Raw genomic sequence first — 23,409 nt, 5'->3', positions numbered from 1 at the left:
TTGTGCAGTCGCCAGCATTTTTTGGCGCAGTGTCTATGCATAGAATGCCATGTTACCGTGACTTTTTCAACCTTATGTCAAATACATCGAATATGGCTCCTGCACGAGGCACTAAAAAGAGCGCGTTGGAAACGCCGTAGCAACACATCATTGGCATATCTTCATCTCTGCAAGCGCTGCTTAGACGCGTTATAAAAGCTACAGGGTAGGAGCCATCCGCGTGCGTGTTGTGTTGGCGTCATTCAAACCCACTTATACGCCATAAAGATGGCTGAAAGCAGCCACCAAATCAACACACACAATGAAATATTCAGTGCCTGTTAGTAGCTAGCTTATCAACTTCGCACATGTAAATGTATATTTCCAGTAAGGACATTTTAAATAGATATGTCGACCTTTCAAACGCTGTCTTCATTGACAGGTCACACTGTCCTCAGTGGTGGTTTACACTGTCCTTTGTATGTGTCACACTGTCCTCAGTGGACGGTTGCCAAAAAATAAAAACCTTTCCACAATTATTACGAGTCTGAATCCGAGACTTAACTACGAATTACTAAAATTCAAGACAACTTCAACTAAAAAAATGTTTTACTCTACTACGTCATGTTAGTGTTGTAAAACTTATGACGGACGTTATATTTTATGATAACACTTTAATGGCCTATACGCTATATTGTTCCTTTGAGTCTAAAATACAAACTCAGAATAAGTATGCACACAGTTCGTGATGTTAAATCATAATGCCTTCAGATAGTGCAATGTATGCGGAAAAGATACGGCGCCTGTGCAAGGCGGCCCAAAATGGTATTCGTCACTGCTGTTTGTTTAAAATAACTCCTAACAAGGGTATTACATGAAAGCTCTTGTTAATCTTTGTATGCAGTTAATAGCGGTGAAGAAATCATTAAGGGCATGTTACAGTATTCCGTTAGTGCCTCTTAGACAATTTGCATTGTCGACCGCTGCATGCAGGTTCGAACACGCGAAAACACGATTCAAAGGCGCAAACTAACGACGCGATTACGCGAGATCGCGATTCAAAAGAATAATATTTTAAGATCTCAATCTCCCATCATGTTCTCAAAGTTTTTACCTTTGTGTTTATAAGGTCTAAAACGCAAGATTATGCATTATTGCACCGTAATCTCGCGTAATCGCTCCGTCTTCTTATATCATCGAATCGTTCTTTCGCGATTCCGCCATCATAATACGTGGAGATAGTGAGGGCGGCGTTGGGGAGAGAGAAAGAGCGAGGTAGATATGTGGAGACTTTGGCAATTCTAAACAAATGGTCCAAGTTGTGCACTGAAGAATATTTATTTTTAGTTCGCGCGTGAGTATCTCAAAATATTGTTAAGTAGCCACATACAGTTCAATGTTATTAAGCTAAATGAAGCTACGGAGTCCGACTTAAATGAATGTAGTTAAGGGTGACAACATATCGATGTAGTTAAGTGTGCTATATTATTCGGACTATATACGAATGCAACGAATTATTTCTTTATATATTTCATTTGTAATAATTGATGGTGTTTTTTCGTCATCTGTTATCAAAAACACAATTTTCATCGAATGCGCACATTGAAGTAGACGAATAGTATTCTCTTTTTCGATGTAGATTCGATAGATGGCGATGTACGTAAACGTTTTTGCAAGAACAGAGTTATTTATGCATTTTTAGTTAGGGATGGACTGAGCGTTATTCGCGTTCACTTTAAACCATTTACAGCGAGGTGATTTGAATCGTAATGATACGAATGCAACTTATTTATTATTAAATAAAAACCTTATAAATCACACAATGAAAAAGTACACTTTTACGTTACGAGCATCATTTTTGTTGTTTGCGAGCGAACAATTAAGGTTAATACCACGCGTTTCAGACCAGTTTTCTTAGCTGCAATAAACCTGATAACTGCCGCATCTGCCGAATCCGCGCCGAAAAAGAGTTGTATATTTTATGCCAGAGGTTGAGTTATTCAACTATATTCATTCACAAATGGACACATTATTTGAATATCGCGTTGTAGTCCGTCAGAAAATGACATATACCCGACGTTGAGGTGTATAGTAAATGTTTAAGTCTGTTTTTGTAAGTGGGCATGCTACTGATGAAGAATCCAAATAATGCCGGGTTGGTATCTTTGGGGTTTTTGAGAAATCAAAGATGGCGTCAAAGATGGCCGCCGTTTTCAGTAGTCTAACGTTTTTGGTTATATAATAATGACTTTATCCATTATTTTGGATCTTTTCAGCCTAAAATAGAATAATGTTATGATGGTTAATGTTTTGGAAGTGAACTAATCGAAATCAAATTCCAGATTATACGCAAGATGGCTGCCAAAATGGACGCTTATGCAAATAATTGCAGTTAAAATTCCCATTCCACTACTGTAACATTTAATCGGAATTTCATGCTATACAAACTGAACAAACGGTATTTCTTAATTGCATTCTGTAAAGACTATTCAATATTATTCACTTCAATCCCTAAAATGTATTATTTTACCTATACATGAAAAGATAACAGACAAGGAAACTAAGAAATCTTAATTAACATACTAATGTACTTCAAAATACACTAGGTGCGCACATCAAGTACACATACTCGTTAAGCACAAATGACTTATACCCGTTTGATTTACATCGAGTTAGATTGGACTACACAAACAAAATTAATTATGATTCTTAATTATGTTCCTAATGCATTAAATAATAGTTTACACAAGTTACATCCCTTTGATAAGTGAAGCGTGTTTAAAGATTAGTTACTTCCGTTGTTGTTGCGTTCACCATTACTATTTCCGTCGAAATATGTTTCTGTCGAAAAAACATATGGAAGAATGTTTCTTCAGATCATTAAAAAAATGCAGTGTCAAAGGTAAGTAGGAATTGCGCGAATTCAAGGACGGAGAAAGCACAGATTCCGGTAGAAATGGCACAAAAAAGGTTTTGCCACTGAAACTTCTAGCCAAAATTGTTGGGTCCGCGAATCATGTAAAGCAAACTTGGTTTCTTTAAGATACACTAACCACATAGTCATGTCCTGAATACAATTGAAAACGCGGTTCTGCCAAGAGCAGGGGCATACAGTCAGACCAAAGACAAAGATAGAGTATTTGCCATTTATAGATATGAAACCTGCAGACCCAGACACGATAATGACATCTCTTAAAAATGCAAAAGTATTATCATCACAGTTTGGTCAGAACTTCAATGTCCTTACAGGTGGTCTACAACTATAAAGAGTTGCAGTCAATATTATCTGAGCTTTCCCATATTGGTTTAAGGATGTAATACGACGTCTCGGTGGTATTCACTTCCTGATGAGTTTTGTGGGGTCAGGGGGGGGGATTTTCATAGAAACGATTTTTATGAGATATGACAATGGCAAGAAGGGAATTATAGTTTCAACACTTACACCTTAAACTCTCAAGGTTTGGAATTTTAGCCTGCATATTTGCAGCGTTATGGAAGAAGATCTGAGAGAAACGAGCAGTGCCAATTTAGTGGACACTGATAAACAAAACAAAGAAGAAAAGCGGGGGAGGATTAATGCAGCTGCTAAGGATAAAGCAAGTATGCAGAGGAAATTGACATCTAAGCCAGTATCCATCCCAGTCTACTAAACATCATGACTGGAACGATAGTTCCAACGTTTGATATGGTTGATCAAGCAATGGATATAGGTTAAAGCCAAATTATTGAATTTTAAAACTCATTGCCGGGCATTTGTTTGGGTCACTATCTAAATAGGTTGAAACACAGTTTGTGTCCAGAAAGCACATTAGGGTTTTAGGCAACTTATACGTGTATGGCATCAATCTGATTTATTCAAGAGTGATTGATTAATTCAAGAGTGATTGGAATACACGGTAGTTCTATGGAAATTGACATTAACCATATATTAAACCATGAAAATGCTCCAGCGCATACTGCTATGCTTACTGAAACAGGGGAAATCAGAAATGGACAACCCAAATCGGTGATAAAGAATCAATTGAAAGTTGACATGTCTAACGGCACATTGAAAGCCAGATCACATGTTCAGTAACCGATGGGTGTGCTATCCTGTATGTCATTAACTGGCCCTAAGACGGAAAGATACATGACTATATTGACAACTCTAAGTCTTTCATAATACATCAGCAGATCTGAATAAATATGATGTTTACTTAGTGTTTGACCAATACAAGGAGTTCAGCACCAATAATATGGCAAGGTCAGGAAGACAATCCAATGTCTCAAGGGTGTACAAACTAACGGGTGACATGGCATCACCACCACATAATGTTATACTAGCTGTCACTGAGCACAAACAACAACTGATCGCTCTGATGTGTAATGCTTTATGCACGGACAAAGACTTTCACCTCATTTGCACGCAAACACACACGTTGGTGGTGTCAGGAGATCATGATACGCCCAATGAAATATATAAAGGTGTCAAAATCAAATCAAGCTGATTTAAAAACACGAACCAGCTGGCGTTATTCTGATAATGAAAATGGTTGCTGTCTGTGTCAGCTGATGATACAGACGTGTTTGTTTTGTTGATCTATTACTATGTTTTCCTGGAACTTTCATTAGTGGTCATCATGAAACCAACAGTGAGAGAAGGAGGAGTTATAGACAATCGCAAAACTGCCTAAAATCAACGAAATGTCGCGACCGGCTTGCTGTCTTCTTACGCTATCTCTGGATGCGACACTGTAGCTTGGTATTTTGGTATCCATAAGGGTACAGCTATTAAAAAGCTGTAACTCCATCAGACTGTTAGGCGGTATGACAGCTTGTATGAAAGAAGTTGTGAAGGAAGCGACCAGATTTGTCTCAGCATGCTATGGAAATACTGATACAGAGGAAATGTCTTTTACAAGACAAACCCTGTGGGAGGCCAGCGTAGGTATGTCGGGTAAGGCTATGCGATCGCTTAAAAGCTTGCCGCCAACCACGGAAAGCACTCTATGAAAATGTGAAACGTATTAACATGCAGGCGTGTATATGCAAACACGCATTAGGTGCAGACCCATCCCCAGATCTGAATCCATGTTATAATGGTTGGCGAAAGGACGAGGCGTCAAACATCCTTTTACCGATTACAGAAGCATCAAATGTTGCTTCAGCTACGCTCAATGTGCTTGAACTAATAAAATGTGGGTATACAAGCTATGTTCAACACTTTGGTGTTCATGTAATAAAGTGCGACTACCATGTACTATCTATTGCGCTTGTTAGGTTGACATAATGCAATATAACAATAATCAGACAAAACATACCCGATATATAACTTTCTTTGTCGATGAGAAAGGAAAGATAAAGAATTATAGCTTATTAAGTTATATAATTGTTGGTATCAAAGACAATCAAGGAAACTAAACTAATATATACATAAGAAATCTCTATATGCTAGACAACTACTCACAACATGAGCTAAACTAGTAAACATACTACTTTATACCATGATGTTTTAAAAAATGTGACCTGATCATGACCTTGATAAAAATGCATTTTTTTGAACACTTATTAAACACTTAATTGCTACGTAATATTTTTCCATATTCATTATTCTTATGAGAAAATTTGGATATGCCCTTTGTTTTAGGCGCAATCTTTGAGCAGCCATCTTGATTCTGGCATCCATTTTGGACGCCATCTTCATTTTATATACTTTACACGTTTGCGCTCCTTTATGTTTATTGAACATGTATAACAATCTGAAAATTACATTATAATACATATAATAATGCATATCTATATGGTTTAACAAATAAGACTGAACACGGCCGCCATCTTCAACGCCATCTTAAATTTCTGAAAAAAAATCCCAAAGATACCAGCCCAGCATCACTTGGATTCTTCATCGATAGCATGTCCCCTAACAAAAAACACTTCAACATTTACTATACACCCCCATGTAGGGTTTCGTGAAAAATTGCCACTTTAGAATATTTTTTTACGGAGCGTATATAGAAAAGAATCATTTAACAATGTTTGAATTATACATATCGTGGAAGAGAAAGTTTATAAATGATAATAATAGTACACTATCTGCTGCGTCTTATTAACGTGTTATTTTCGTTAAGAAAAGGTCATTCATACTGTGAGGCTAATAATAGATGCGGGATAATTTAGCTACTGCTGATCAACAAGTATAGTGGGATATCGAGAGTCCAATACACTATAAGCGTCTATTGCGTAACCTCGTTGATAGTGCTTGCTACTACAGCGGGGTTGAATTTGATATGTCTGGGAAACATTCTTTAATTCTCAACAGGTAACGGCAATATCTCATGTTTTCTCAATTGCACGTGTGATAACAACGCAATAGTATAAGATTAAGCTTGTTTATATTTACAGTCTCCATTTATAAAACGTTGAACACGAGTTGCGAAAATGCTGACTTTGACATAAAGTTTGATATTTACCTTTCTAGATAATTGAAAACAAAAGTTCAATTATTGTGTTAGTGTTTTCACTTGTTAATCGCATATTCACCACATGAAATGTGTCTCATTATAGCTAAACCACACATTACTGTTAGTAGATACAATTTATACTACGGGAGTCCACATCATATGTGTCCTCACATGGCTTATTATGAGTTTATTTCTCCACCATAAAAATATATCGTATGTTAATATTAGACACGCAGTTTTCTTTCAAAACATTCAAATCACACATTCATAGCCCCAACATGCGAAAATGGGTCTTATGGCGTTCCGGCAAGCATAGCTCAATCCTTGCATGTGCATTTGGTCAGAGGTGATGCTGTCCGCTATAAAATCACTCACGGTTTTATTGTCTCATCATGTATCTCCTGACCAGACTGAGGGATGCGCAGGCTGGGTTTGCTATAGCTATGATGAGCTAATATGGCATAAAACCCATTTCGCATGACCCGGGTCTTTTTAAATCACATTGCGAGTTGTAAATGGCATATTTAAGCACAATTTATTTCGATATAAAATTGATTAAAAAATAGCAGATATTGCAAACTGGCAAATAAGGGTAGCCTATTCAGGCGTTCAGGAACGATTTCCATACGTGTTAAGCGAGTACGGCAAACATTTGTGGTTAGATAATTAAACGATTTTCTCTTAACGTGACGCTATACTATTTTGGTAGTGTTTTTTCTCATCTTGAAAGCAAAACTAGGTGTATCGATAGTTAATTATGTCTTTCCCTGACGATTTAGTGGCCGAGTAGAGACCCTGACATTCTGCGAGATATATTTCAACGCGTAATTGTAACTGGGCCACAAATTGAGTCTATGTGTCGTTTGAACATGCAGAGAGTAGTCCGGAATTTAGTACAGTACATTAATCAGTGATATGTCCTTTACGCTGCGCGCAGATACAGTGATGCAGCCAATTTTCAGGGGATTTCTCTCGAATCAGCATATAACATATTCGGATGTATTCATTCGTGTTGGCGTTATGTAGATATCATATAAGGTGAAAAGCTGGGTAAAACAGCTACGCCAAAGCGCACAAGTGTTCTATACTGATGTTAAGGTAAGAGACTGGTTGACGAGGATAACAATTAATGCATCAACAACAAAGAACGGGTAAACAGCGCTGTCTGTATGACTACCTAAATCATGCGTAAAAAGTACTGCTCGCAGATTAATTGATTTTATTTATTTGCACCAATTATCTTATTGTATATTTTGAATTGTATATTGTGTCAAAAAACTTTTGTAAAGGGAATTTTCGTCATGAAATTATAATCTTAGTGCGATAGGTATCCGATATTCAAACAATATTCATATAATATGATGGTGTTTGCAAATTTTATTTTATATTAACTGTTTCTCGTTATAACATTTTCATCATATTTTTAATGCTTTCAAATGTCAAAAAAGGAAATATGGTGGTGCTATTTTGTCTTAGTTATCTCTATAACATAATATAAGGATAAACGGTGCACACATATCTCGACCTGTGCGTTAAGACAGACTCTTTATAGATTTGAATGGGCTGTGTGCATGTCAAAACTGGCGATTTAAAAAGCTATAACATTCATTTGAAAAATGAGTTGCGTCTTAGATTATGGAACAGCAAACAACTTCAGAGTCTTCAGCTATCCAATCTGCTTTGAATGCGAGCGTCGCCAGAAAAATATTTTTACAGGTTTCGTTGACCAGGGGCGTAGCAGGCGATAAGCACTTACGCACGTGCGTAACATCATTTAGAAAAAATATAATGTCAACATGACAAAAACAGGCTTAAAAGTGTAAGGCTATGGCCTTAGGAGGTTAACCTTAATGTCCGTGATAATTTAAGATCTCCCCAAGTCTGACAAATCAGAGCAATAATTTACGAGCCTTATTTGAGTCATTTGAATCTGAAGTTTGGTAAAATTACAGTAAGATTACACTATTTTAAATCAAGAAAGGTAAGTTGACATTAATAACTATTATCTAGTTCATAATGCGAGAGTTGTCCTTCCTGGAAAGTAATTTTTAGCGGCCATTCCGATTGACATATTAAATGGCGTCGACCGCGCTAACCTTCAACCCACCTTATCCGGATGTGTTTGCTAAGGGAACTGCACCACTAACTGACTCGTCAAAGAAAGTTATCTTAACTTCAAAGTGGGAGGATGTTCATAAATTTGAATGTCCAAGCAGTTTACTAAAGTATCTAGATTCTATAAATTTTGATTTAAATCGTTAAAATAATTCAACCTACTGGTTTAAAACTTTTATTAATCACAGTGAAATGGTTGAACTATAAACATTTCTTTAATAACATGTAATTTTGAACGTATGTCGTTATTAAATTCTGTCTAGCTATTCCTGGTAAATTGTAATGTTAAATTATTTCTAATGAGCAGTGATACATTTACAAAAAAACAACATATAATATAACACTAATAATTAATTAGATGTAACACAGAGGAAGAGTATATGTCTCACAATAAAGAGATTCCGGATTGGAGCCCTGGTAATGACATATCTTTTTTTCTTAATAAATCAAGCTTTTTTTTAATTTTTAGAAACGTTGGTGGAAAATTCAGAAAGATACAGAGTCAGTGGTTCGTTAACAATAGCTGGCTCCGCTATTCACAGACAAAGGAAGGGGTGTGCTGTGCTCCGTGTTATCTTTTTGGAGGAAAAGATTCCGTTTCTAAGAAAAAGCCATTGACAGCCATTGCTGTGTCCGATTCAAGTAACATCGGAAACTTATAAAAATCTGCACGGTTTACACTTCCCATTTGGAGTCATGTGAAGCAGCCCCTAACTTTCTGGCTGTGTTGGACGGAAAACAGAAGGCTATAGCAAGCTGCCTGTCTGCCGTAATGAGCAACAGGTTAAAAAAATTGACAAATACTTGTTGCTATAGTGGAGACAATCATTCTGTGTGGAAAACAGAATATCCCTATCCGTGGCCATGAGAAGGACAATGGTAACTTAACCGCATTATTGCAACTGCAGGCGAAGCACAATTGAGTCCTAAGTCCGTAGTAATAAAGCGTGCCGCAGATCGCGGGACTCGCTCTAATTTGTCTTTGTCGCCTTGCTGGTATGAGTTCCACACTACACTCCGGTACTCCGATTATGAACGAATGAGCGCCCTGTGATTGTTTTGACCAAAAGTACAAACTCTTACAGGCTGTTACCCAATTGCAAAAACAAAGTAGAAAAAAAAATGTTTCCCAATGGCAAAAATATTGTATTTTCCCCAAACATCTGACCATAATTTCCCCAAAAATATGCCAAGATTTTCCAATAAACTCATTAATCCGTGTGTTGAGTTTATTATACAGCAAGTTAATTCCCTAGCACTTTATAATATAATTTTTTTAAAGCATACATTTATATGCAATTGATTAACTGTTATTTATAATCATATTAATAATGTTTAATTTTTTCCAATTGCATGGCCTTTCACACCTTTTTTCCCAATCCAAAAGGCACAGGCTGTAAAATATAAAGCGAAAAAAACATCACTGGCGCTTAGTATGCGGTTTGTCCGCAACTTTGGGGGAAGTATCTGAGGTTACGTCTCAGGAAGTCTAGTGTAGAGTTGGTCCGTTTTGTTATGTTCGAGATGTGGGTTTTCCATTTCAAGTCCTCGGAGAAAGTTATACCTAAGTATGGATTCTCATGGAAGTTTTTTAAAAATTGTGTTGTAAATGGTGTAGAATTAGGAAGATTTCGATTTTGAACAGAGCAGATAGCATGTGTTGAAGTTAAATCACATTCCCCAATCATGGGTCCATTTTTGTAGATTTGCACGGTCTTCTTGTAGAAGTCGGTGGTCTCTAATTGAGTTGCAAAAAGCCGGATATGGGATTTCACCCTATCTGGTAGATCATTTATATGACAGAGGAACAGCAGGGGCCATTAACACTGATGGCCGCAATTGCTGATGTTGCATCTACAGCACAGACTTGCAGTATTCTGTTTGGGAGTTTATTAGGACCAGCTGCTTTACGGACTTTGATTTTATTCAGCAGCTTGAGTACACCATCCTCACTAATGTGTAGTAGAGGGATCGTGTTGTCATTTACCCTGCTTGTTAGTTGCGGATATTGCTGGTTTATGTTGTCCTTGGTGAAAACAGACTTGAACTTATTTACTAATATTTAGGCCTTGCCTTCACTGTCTGTTATGATGTGTCCTTGCTCTCGTGGGGGGGGGGGGGAGGTTGTGCCTTTGTTCTTCTTTTTCCTAGACTTTATGTAGTTCCTGAAGGGTTTTGAGTTGTTGTTGAGGCCCTCTTCTATTATTGTTAGTATGAGTCAATTCAGCCTTGTGCGCAGCTGTCTTGGTTTCTTTCTGGCGCTTTCGATAATTTACCAAATTGTTAGATTTCCGATTTCCTTCCCTTTTTGTAAAATCTGGCTGAAGTTTTATGTTTCTGGAGATCCATGGAGCCGAATAATTTGAGGATTTTATTTTATATTGTATATTTGCCTGAATAGCTGATGCGGGTTTGGATTTAAATGCATCCCAGATATGATGAACGCTATTGTTGTTATTGAAGAGCTGTTCTGGATATGTCTGTGACGTCGGCCTTCAGTTGGTCCCAGTTTGCCTTAGAAAAAATGAAGCACCGTTTCGGTTTTTTGCTTTATATAATAGGGTTTCGTGTCCGAGTGAGCTACTACAATATCATGATCAGATATCCCAGGAGTGTTGGCAGTGGACTTTTGATGATGGGTTGGTGGTGAAATTGAGGTCAAGGAGGCTGTTTTTTTTTCTGATGGGCTTATCGTGCACTCGAGTCATATTGAAGTCGGTTGATAGGTCAAGTAAAGCTTGTTAGGGTTGTTAGATCTCTATCCTAGGCGCCCCTACGTACCGATAGGTTACTCCTGTCAATGTCAGGGCAATTGAAGTCACCAGCTATGATGTTTAGCCGTTTCTTGTCACTCATGGCCATATCGATTGATTTTCTTAGTTCATTAGCATCTGACATGTTCTTGTGAGGCATGTAGAATGATGATGCTAAGAGTTTTTTTATCGTCTTTCAGCGTGATTTGTACCCATTCAATCTCACAATTGGTGAATTGGTCGCTTTCTCTTCAGCAACCAGCTCTTCAATGACAAGAAAAAATGATCCACCCCAAGAGTTCCTCTGTCATTTCTGTACGCCTTATAGTTGGTAGGGAATATCTCGCCGGATTATATAGTGTTTGTTGCAGTTGCTTTCCATGGTTTGAAACCTTTTAGCCATGACTCTGTGCCACAGACTATATCAAGTTTGATGTATTTGAGAGCTGCCTTAAGTTCTGAGCTTTTGCCTCCGCAGCAAACACTGCGACAGTTAATGTTCATGATGCCAATGTTTCGTTTCTGAGAGACAAGGAACAATGATGAGCTGTAGGTTATGGACTGGGTGGTGGAAGAGGAGCGTTGTTGTGGTGATAAGCAGGGTCTTACTGTTGGGCTGCTGGAGTGCAGGGGGCTGAACGCGGTGCTTGATGTGAATGAGTCTAAAATATATTCAATATTTGACAAATTTTCATAAATGTTGGAGCTAAATTCAAATCTTCGAAATGTTAAGCTGAAACTATTAACACTTTCGCATTTGAAGCTCAATTACCCTGTCTTAAGAAACTTTGAATCTTATAGTTCTGACCAGATATGTTTGTGGAAAACACCGCAAGGATAGAAATCGGTGTTTTTCTCCCTTCGGGGGAAAATAGTTGCAAAAATTCAGCTTCATTTTTATAACCCAAATGGTTGCTGAATTTGTAATGCGCTATCTATTATCCTTAGGTACACAAGTTGATTGCCACTTCCAGGGCTAAGGAACACTGATACTGCAAAAACTTATCAACTTTTACCTGTCTAAAGCACAAACTCGTGCAAATGGTACTATTTAGCAAGAAACGTTGCTTTTGATTTATTTTTTATCCTTTCGTACACTATGCACCATATTGGAGAACTGTCGTAATGTTGCGGGATTAAAGTGTCGCTATTGGTAAGGTCGCAATACACCATTCTTTTGCACATGGTGATGTTTGGTGTTGTTAACGATGTCAAACTGATTTCGAATATTTCCCCTATTTCAAATTTAAACATAAAAATGTCAGCAAGAATAGTGTGTTAAAACACAACGATGAATGCAAAGGATAATGTCCGCAGATTGCCATTCAGGTAAATTTAATGTGTTTTTGAAGTGTATTCATCGCTATCCTTAATTGTTAATGAACAACGTCTGTTTAGTGATGCACACTGAATCACATTACTGCCGTTGTGTCTATGAAGGGGTGCATGGACTCCTAGAGCCGTCAAAGAAAAAATTAGCAAAGACAGTTTATATGGAATAGGGAAAAGGTGGTAAGGCCCTTTAATGATTATATTTTTATTATAAGCATGATAATAAAGTGATAAAATGTCAGCTCCCAATGTGGATAAAATTTGAACCAAGATCCCCCTAAACAGACACAAACCGCATCGCTTAAGAGCTAGCCCAACACTAAGGCTATTGGAAGTCATCTTAAGTGACACTTTCATGTAGAAATGTTATTTTGTCATAAATCATTAAACAAATGCTCTGCTTTAAATGAGTAATCAGATTATCTTCATACTTGGTTTGATGAAGATAGCTGGGAAAGGGACACAGATGCATCTTACTTTTTTCAATTTTTGTCTGTTTTAAATGATTTATTAGATTATCTTCAAACTTAGTTCGATGAAAATAGCTAGGAATAGTACACGAATGCCTCTTACTTGTTCAATTTTTGTCCAAATTTAGTCTTTTTCTCCAAAAAAAGCTTATCTATAGAGGGGAATAAAATGTCATTTAAGGGGAATAAATTTTAATAAAATAGTAATTTCAGGCAAATTTATAATGCCTTATGAGCAAGGTATGGACTGAATTTCGACAACAAATAAGCTCTAAACAAAACACTGGAAATAATTGGTTGCCCATTAGCCTGTTTCAATTAGATTAAGATCCGGACATGTACATATCCAAAGTTGGTAGTCCTGCTTGGCAACTATCTTTGACGAAATGTTTAAAAGAGATTCTTATATTGTTTAGCAGTAAATTTCTCAATTCCTCCTCTGGAATCGCAGTTCACAAATTGACGCGCCACCATCACTGCGGGGAATCACGTGATCACAAAAGTACATCGTACGCACAAAATGGCGGAAAAAGCTCTCGCTTTATGACGAAAATCAAGGTATTCTCATATTTTATAATATCAAAATAAATGATAACTATGCGCAAAGTACCCGCTTAGTCGCCTTATGTACTCTGATTATTGTCGTTGTTCTTAGATTTCTGTAGTTTTCTCAAAAATTCAGGAACATTCAGTTTTATTTGTGTCATGTTAAAACTGTGCTCTGATCGGTCAGATAAATTGAAACGACAGATTCCATTTGTTCCTTTTTTTGGCTTCCAATCTCAATTTGCTAAATAGCTGCAAAGACAGCAACACTGAAAAAAAAATAAAGTAACATTACGACTCAAAATCAACGAAAATGTACAATATTTCGTAAAATAAACCTAAACAATTAAAATTCATTGTTCCTTATGGCAATTGCCGAAATTTCAACACCAGATGTGGTCTGGTAAAATAGATGTTTGTGGATAAAAAATGCTCGTTTTTATTACGGTTTTAATATGGTGCCATTTTAGTGTTCGTGTGTCGTATCAATAGATATATTCGCAGGAAATTAGCATGGAATTTATTGTGGTCACAAATAAATTAAAACGAGCATTTTGTATCTACAAAAATCTATGTGATCATACCACATCTAGCGTTGAAATTGTGGCTATTGCTATAAGGAACACTGATTGTTTAGGTGTAAACATTATTTTACGAAATACTTTACGAAATTTTCGTTGATTTTGAACGTTATAGAGACTTTAAAAAGAACCTTCAATGAGATTTTATAAAGTATTACTACTTAATGGGCGGGGGGGGGGGGGGGGCATGTGTATACGTGAGCTGGCTGCATTTAAGACAGGTTAATTGGAACTGAATGAACAAAGACATTCATGTTTTTCGTAAAGGAGTAGGGTATTTTTTCACCTGTAAAGCCGCTTTGTATTTATATTTCTTTCAAAGTATTATGATCTAAGGTGCTTGTGCTTCCCAAGGTTTTTTGTTTCACGATAAAAGAGGTCGGAATAAAAAAGATATTGAAGAAAAACTGTCCACAAACCTTTTGTTTACTTTAAAGTATTATTTTCTCTTATAATACAAAATAAATTGGCATGTCCACAGTAAGCTATACAGACACTCATTGTTATTATATTTTCCATACGTTTTATCTCACTTTATTTAAATCTAAATATTTTTATCTCCTCAGGTAATGGGTATTTGGAGTCACTCTGGCCATTTTCTGTTGTTAGTGGTGCAAACGTCTTTCACATTTCTCATGCGATTAAATTTTAAAATGAAATATTTAATCACCATAAAGTTTGGATGTGAAAGAAATTGTAAAGTATTCGCCAGGGATTTGCACTTTGCTGAATTATTCGCTCTTCAAATGTCAGAGAAAATGGTAAGGGGTATTAGTCATGTTGGTGAGTTCAGTATATTGATGTGAAAAAATGTAAAAGGGATACTTAGTAAAATTAGTATTTTTAATCATTTGCTGGTGCAGCTGAAGTTTCACTGTGTTTGTATTTTTATGGTAAATATTATAATTTTAAGAAAATGCTTAGCTTATATATCAAATATCCAGACATGACATATAAATTAGTGGTTGCAATAATACATGTGATGACTACATTGCTTTATACCCTTATAGTAATTTTTGTTATTACCAATTAATGAATACCCCAATAGTAATATATATTATGCCCCAATTAATGAATACCCCAATCGTAATTGATGTTATATACCTAGTAAGTAGTCGAATGGGTATACTGCCATCACCACGGACGTATGTCCGTCTGTCTTACGTGGACTCAAATTAGTCCAGAGCAGTTCTCTTCACCTTACAACTTACAACATTCTAATGTGCATGCATCAGTTGTGCATATGTGATTTATAGCAGCCAATAGTTAAAAATTTACATAAGCCATACCGCTTTTTCTGTAATGTTCGTAACATTATGTTTATCATATGATTACAAAGACGCTGTTAGCAATAAGATTACATCTCTGAAACAACACATTATGATTATATATTGTTTTGTAAAGGCCATATACTACAGAACAGGGCTTCGATAAATCATGACCCTAAGGTCAAATCTGGCCACACCCAGGGATTCCTACAGTTAATATACTAAACTTATATCGCAAAATAACTTTGATCAGATCCTGCTTCTTGGGTCAAAACTGGCCATGTTCACGGGTCAAATGTGTAACTGTAAAAATCCAGTTGTAATTCGAGATTTTTACCAACAAAAATTGATTAAATTAGGGTCTCGACTTATAAGTTTGTTCATGAAAAAAAGAAGAAATTTGAGAAAGATCGATTCCCGCGGCATCACAGTTATTGATGTAGTTCTTGTAGAAAAACTTGTTGAGTTACTTCACACAACGTTGTCTTTAAACTGAGGCTAAATTATATAATAACAGCTTTTAACACACGCTATATAATATAATCAAAGCTTGCAACTTCCCTCTTATAATTTATTTTGAAAATTTAATCCAAAATTTCATGTAAGCGCTTTTTAAAATTGAAATTGTTAGCCAACAGTTTATAGTATTAATACATGTTGCACTCAGTGTCAAGTGCCAGCTTGACGACACATAAGGAAAGCCCCTTCCTGTCAAGAAGACATAAAGAATTACCTTTGGCTACCTTTGTAAAGCAATCAACAAGCTTAACCAGCTTTGCGTTTGTTACTTAATGGCAATGGTTCAATTATGTAACATGATGTGCATAGCTCGGCGTTTCGAATCTTTTACAGAGAACGAAGGCGGAGTATAACGATTTATTTAACACGTGATTTACACATTATGAGTCCCTATTGACTGTTGTTATTACTTGGCCTAAGCTTAGAAACGACTAATAAATTTATCTCGTTTTTTTTTTTTTGTAGTTCCGATTACCAACGTCCTGTAGGGTTTTTAACAATGGGGTACATTTGTGTTTATGATTTTTTTAACACATTTATCGTGCATAATGTAAACATAGTTATGTTGGATTAATATTTGTTATCAGCGTGCAAAATAATGAGGTTTTTAACTACCGGTACTAAAATTTCTGGATTATTTAATATTATTAAAATATTGAACAAGTTACATCATAGAATCGGCCATGAATCGAAGCGGTTGCAATTTTACTGACGCTGATTTACATTTGCTCACTGTCATTTCCACCCGACTTATGAAGTGCACATTCACACAATGGCAATTTGCGAACCTTTTGTTATACCCCCGACGATGAGTGGGTAGACGTATGACTGAGGTTTTCCTTATTAATTATACTTGTAACGAATTTCAACTTGCAGCGTTGGAAATTTCTTCATTTTTGCTCTAGTTACATTTTCATATACGTGTCATGGATTTGGGAGACTTGTTAGTATATTCTGATTCAAGCAGCATATACAGTTTATTCATTGTATATTTTATTGAATGCATTATCACAACATTAAATGCCAATTTACAAGCTGTTATAGCGCTCTGTTTCTGATTAAAAACAGGTAAAATTGACAAAAAAGTATATTTTACTCTAACAAAAACATGTGGCAGTAAAGCCCCAGTTTTACACACACATGAAATGCTCTGATGATCAAGCAAACCTTTAATGATTCAATCCAGACCTGCTTATGCTGTTCTACCCTGCAGGGTAACATTTATAATTATACTATAAAAAAGGATTTCGCAATCAATAACCATTTGGTTTTGCTTTTGTTACTCTAGAGTATTGTTTGTATGCTATTTTAAGACTCATATATAGTTTGTGTTTGAGCTGACAAGACAAAAATGTGCTAATAGTGAGCTTTTGTGATCACATTCGAGCACCACTTATTGTAAGTCATACATTGTGACCCCTCCACATTAAACGTGTGATTACTCTTTATGCTACATTTATTGCCAAATCTTTATGAAACATGTTCCGAACATTTGTCCCAATAACATATTGGGACATTAAATTTATGAACACGCTAAAGGCCACATGTGTTGCCCAATCCTCATGGGTCGCCAGACAACTCGCCCCGTTGCCAACTCGCCCCAAGTCAACTTGCTTCAAAAAAGAGACAAGTCGCCCAAAATGTATTGGACAACTCGCCCCAACCGAAAGACAACTCGTCCCAAATGTATTAACAACTCGCCATGAATTATCTTGACATGTAAACAATACATTTTTATAGAAGATGCTATTATATAACAATTTTAGTACAAAACGAAAGTCGATTTTACGGTGTTCCCGATAATTTTACATCTTTGGACCATTTATTCAAAATAGACCCAAACGACCAATACAGTAAAGACAAACGTTCAAAGTTCAAATTCATAATTTATAACATTGTTTACAGCAAATACAAATAATTATTTGTGAAGACATACAAAGCATCAACGATTGCATTTTAATTTTCTTGCCATATAAAGAAGAGATTATATTTATAATACGGAGAAAAACAAAACAATAATAGGTCCAAACATTCAAAGTTCATATTCATATTTTAAAACATTTGTATAAATATTTACCTTTCTTTAGAAATCATATTAAAACATCAATCATTTGCGAACACTATGCAAATAATCAGCAATAATTATGACAGACAATTGCATGACCTTACTTATTTTTACATTTGATTATATAAATCGCTGCAAGGCTTATAATGAAAGAAGATAACAAATAGCTTATGTAATAATGTCTTCCCTTTTTAATCAACAAATTATGTGATATGTTAATTCTATGCTTTTGTATTGTCAAAAACAAATACAGGTTTAAGTTCTTTGTAAAGTAGTAATGAAGTTGATGAAGCAACATTAAACTTTTACTAATAACTGACTCAGAAAACAACCATATAACTGAAAATCCGGATTGATTTGGCGACTTTTGGAGTACCAATTAACAGCGTGATGTTACGTTATCTTATCTTGACAATCTTATCTACACAGGTTCAGACATTTGGTGTCACATGCATAACAATTAACGCTTTTAATCTCCACTGGTGACAACGTCTAATATAGATAGAATGCGATCGCACCTCTATCACATATATTTATGCAAAACCATAATCTTGCTTAAAACTGATTATCCGTAATAAGTGAAGGTGAAATCAATAATTATGTTTATTTTACTTTAAACAAAATTGCAAAAAAATAAGATAGAAATACTCGCAGGAACTAAAGTTTATAAGCACAGAGTTGTTTCAGGCTATATTTTTATATTACATTTTAAAATTATGTGAAGGTAAAAAGTATGCCTCGTTTTGGATATAGTTTTATATTCAATTTTAAAAAGTGCAATTACCTCATTGATCTCGTTTACTTTGAAGTGATTCTTAAATCAAACCAAACTACCAAAACACGTCTACTTAATACATATGTGAACAGACAATGAAAGCATGCCGGCAAATATGAATGTTTTACAATTCCCACATTTTCAAAACAGGTTTGGCAAAAAGGCACTCCTTTAATCTTCAATCACACCAAACTAGGAAGAAGTGATTATTTAATCACACCAAACTACCAAAATACGTCTCATTAACAAATATGTGAACAGACAATGAACGCATGCCGGCAAAATTACTGGTTGACTATTCACACAGTTTCAAAACAGGGCTGACACAAAGGAATTACTTTATTGATAATTTAATTAAACGCACGTAAATGAAAGCTAATTACAATTATGATTATAAGCAATCAAATAAGTTCGTATGTGAACAATGAATATGTGTTAGAACATTTTCACAAATGGTATTCCGGCAAATTATGTAACTGGTTTTATGTGGGGTCAAAATGTAGTTCACTCGCTATAAGTAAAGAAAAACTTGTGAACACTCAAGAAGCCATATGTATTTCCCAATCTTCATGAATAACATAGCAAAAAAGACAATAGATTCACTAGAAACATAAAATCTGATGGACATTGTTTTTAGGAATATGCTGGACTCTTCTTCAAGTATTTGATGTAATCGTGTGGTCCAACTTGGAGCAAAGAAATTTACAATGTGTCAACCTCTTTTAAGTGTCACTGGCTTGTTTCCAAAATGCATTTTAGTCCATCGAACCACAGGAGATGTTTAAAGCGAGAATATACGATTTGGTCAAGTATAAATACATTTATATAAAATGTGTAAAAAAAATTGTTATATACATATATCAATATAAAATAAAATAAAAGTTCAGATGAACATGTGTCGAAAAATGCTAAATAAGTCAGATATTTAATTCTGAAATCGAAAACGGCTGTACAGTCGAATTCTCCAGCATGTATATAATGCATTTACGGTGTGAACCTAAACTTAGTTTAACGGTTCATTTTAAATTCCTGCAACGATATATATTCATACGACACACGAACACTAAAGCTGGTCCTAATAAAAAGGCGAATACTTCGGTTATTGTAGGAAAATATGTTCGTGACAATCGCCTCGGGCGCTAATTTGTCTTGGCTGCATTTGACTATGTTGTGTTATTGTAACATATTTTATCAATATATTACAATTTAACACATATAAAAACCGTATAATCTCGCTTTAAGGTATATCTTTACTCATAAGTAGTTTACCTTGTTTTAAGACTGTGAGGATCAAAGTAAGTAATGTGACGATTTTTTCCGGTACTTTATCCTTTAGGTTCATTATTCTTTGAGTTCTTTCCTATTATTTACACCAAAACGAAAGAACATTTCCCGCGGACAAGCATTCGACTATTCGGTAAGTTCCACGCAAATAGCATGTGTATTTTGGATTGATCATTGTATTTTTATGTACATAATTTGATGATATAATTATACAAGTCGGTTATTAAGATGCACAATATGTATTTCATAATATAGCCACAGTATTATACAATTACTGTTTGAAACGGTAGGGTTGTGTTTACACGAAATAGTAGAGTGATGTCTTTAGCAAGCGCGTCACGTGGTATATATATATCAGTATATAAAGCGCTGCTCTTATGGGGAGCGAGCAGTCTGCGTTCGATCGTCGAACAGAACACAACGTTTAAGACGTTATAGAAATTAGAGACCAAATACCATTGGAAGTATCTGTGACTTTGGATGCCTATTGAGTGGGGATGACCCATGAAACTTTGCGCATAACATACCATAGCTTGCTGGGTAAGCTTGAGACTCATATATTAGTCCGGGCACAGGTCTCCTTTGGTAATATAAGACAGTGCACGTTTCTGGTCTCTTAGGTCAGCCTGAGCAAGGGACATCTCTGTGACTTTTGATGCTTATTGAGTGGGGGTGACCCAAGCAACTTTGCGCATAACATACCACAGCTTGCTGGGTAACTTGAGACTCATATATAAGTCCGGATCACAGGTTTCCATTCCAGTTAGTACACGTGTCAGGTCTCGTAGGTCAGCCTGAGTCTGTCAAGCTACTTATTGTCGCTTGTACTACACTGACCGATTGTCTTCCTTGCGAAACGCAGAGCGGAGACACTGCAGACTCGTTGCTATATATGTGTAAGGCACCTTAGGTGAACTAAGTCACCCAGGACACCCGAGGTGACCCAAGTCACCCAAGAGACCCGAGGTGACCCAAGTTACTCAAGACAACTGAGGTGACCCAAGTCGACCAAGCCAACCCAAGACACCTAAGTCAACCCAAGTTGACCCAAGTCAACCCAAGTCGACCCAAGTCAACCCGAGTCGACCCAAGTCGTCCCAAGTCAACCCAAGTTGACCCAAGTCAACCCGAGTCGACCCAAGTCGACCTAAGTCAACCCAAGTGACCAAAGCAATCCAAGTCACACATGGCATATGAAACCGGCTTGTAAAGTGATAAGACGTTCATTATTCCAATTATACAATAATTATAAATCATTAATAGTGTAAATATTCATTGATTCCGGTCTAAATTGAGGCAGTTGATTATCTAATCAAACGGCAAAGGAAAGCCCCAGGAAAAGCTGTGTGTTGAAAGATACCACTGGTGTTTCGAGCCAACGTATATATCCCGAAGGAACAGTAGACACTTTACAGTAAACACATTTTACATAATTCTTAAATAAGTTAGACAGATATGTTATAGCTGCTATATAACTGATTTTAAATATTGGAAACAACACTCTTTGTTCAATGAAATCTGTGTATGTTTGTATAGTCTGCTTCTTGTGTGGTGCATAACTCTGCAAGTATTGAAGTTATTCAAATGAACCTTCCTGTATATTTATCATAGTTTGATTAAAGAGGAAATGCCAAACTCAAGGGCTACAACTCCTTTCAACTCCTTTCAGTATTTACATGATATAGAGTTATTTCCATTGGTTTATTTTTCATGTGAAGAGCATACATTCTTTTAAGTGATACACATACAACTTTTTTATAATTTTATGCACCGCCTATTAAAAGGAGATTAATTTGTTCTTAACAAATCCATAAACAAAGCATCAATTCAACAAATGTGCTTGTTATTTTTCTGTTTAACAGTAGATAAATGTATGTTTTCCCTTACTGTGAAGACCAATAACACACTTTTTTTTGTCTAAGAGTACTTCTTGTGTATTTTACACTTACAGTGACAGCACTTGTTAAAGCTTATGAATTACACAAAATAATTTTCTATTCTGCTTACCAAAATTGTATTAACTTAGTGGATCTTCACAGGCCACTTTACAGGGGAGGCAACTAGTACCAGCTGTATTCAGTCTGGTTCATAATATATGACAAGTTTTCTGATTCGGAAATGTTGTTATCCCAGCTGTCTATCGCTAACCTCTCAAATGGAAATTGCGTCTGCCTAATCAAGAAAAATCCAATCGAGTTATCAAAGTACGGATTTGAAATTAATTGTTGCAGAATAAAAGCGCTGAAGAAATTCACGTTAATTGGAAAGAAGTTCTGAAAGTTATATAAGTTTGAAACTAGTAATGCCCACTTTAAAGGGTTCATAATACTAGTGTGTATGTTTAAATTGATTAAAGAGGCAACGCTCAAAATCAACGAAAATTTCGTTAAGTATTTCGTAAAATAAAGTAAACACCTTAACAATCACCTAAACAATCAGTGTTCCTTATAGCAATAGTCACAATTTTGACGCTAGATGTGGTATGATTACATAGATTTGTGTAGTTACAAAATGCTCGTTTTTATTTATTTGTGACACAATTAATTCCATTTTAATTTCCCGCGAATATATCTATTCATACGACACACGAACACCATGTTAGTGTTCATGTGTCGTATGAATAGATATCGTTGAGGAAAATGAGAATGTAATTAGATATGCAAAACAATAATAAAAACGAGTATTTTGTATCAACAAACATCTATTTTACCAGACCACATCTGGCATTGAAATTTCGACCATTGCCAAAAGGACCACTCATTTTTAATTGGTTAAATTTATATTACGAAACAGTGTACGATATTTTCGTTGATTTTGAGTAGTAATGTAACTTTAAAGTTTGGGATATGCTGAATATATAGTACTCTTACATATTTAAAAGCAAATTATATTTATTAATAAATCAGTTTAATAAAAAAATAGGAGCGATTATGCAATCTTTAAATTAATAAAATCATTGTCTGCGCAATTAGTAATTATACTCCTTTAAATGATTTTGTTAACTCTCTGAACCCTTGTTTGAAGAGTACTTGTTTTTTTCCATTCCTGACCAAGGGCTCTGCATTTGTAGAATTAATGGCAGTATGTATATAGTGCACCATATCGTCATTGGACAAGAATCACTGGTAGGGGACGCAAGTATTGCATTACTTTTTGCTCTGACTAGTTAACGTCTTCCCCATAAGTTATTGAACATTAAAATGTGTTTGGTCTTCAAACAAAAAAAAAACATTAAACTTTAGGAATTTATTTGCACCTCTGATGCTTTAGATAAAGTTGTGA

This window comes from Dreissena polymorpha, chromosome 3, assembly GCF_020536995.1.
Source record: "Dreissena polymorpha isolate Duluth1 chromosome 3, UMN_Dpol_1.0, whole genome shotgun sequence".
NCBI classification, from domain to species: domain Eukaryota; kingdom Metazoa; phylum Mollusca; class Bivalvia; order Myida; family Dreissenidae; genus Dreissena; species Dreissena polymorpha.
The sequence above is the reverse complement of the archived record's forward strand: the minus strand, read 5'-3'. Positions refer to the sequence as shown.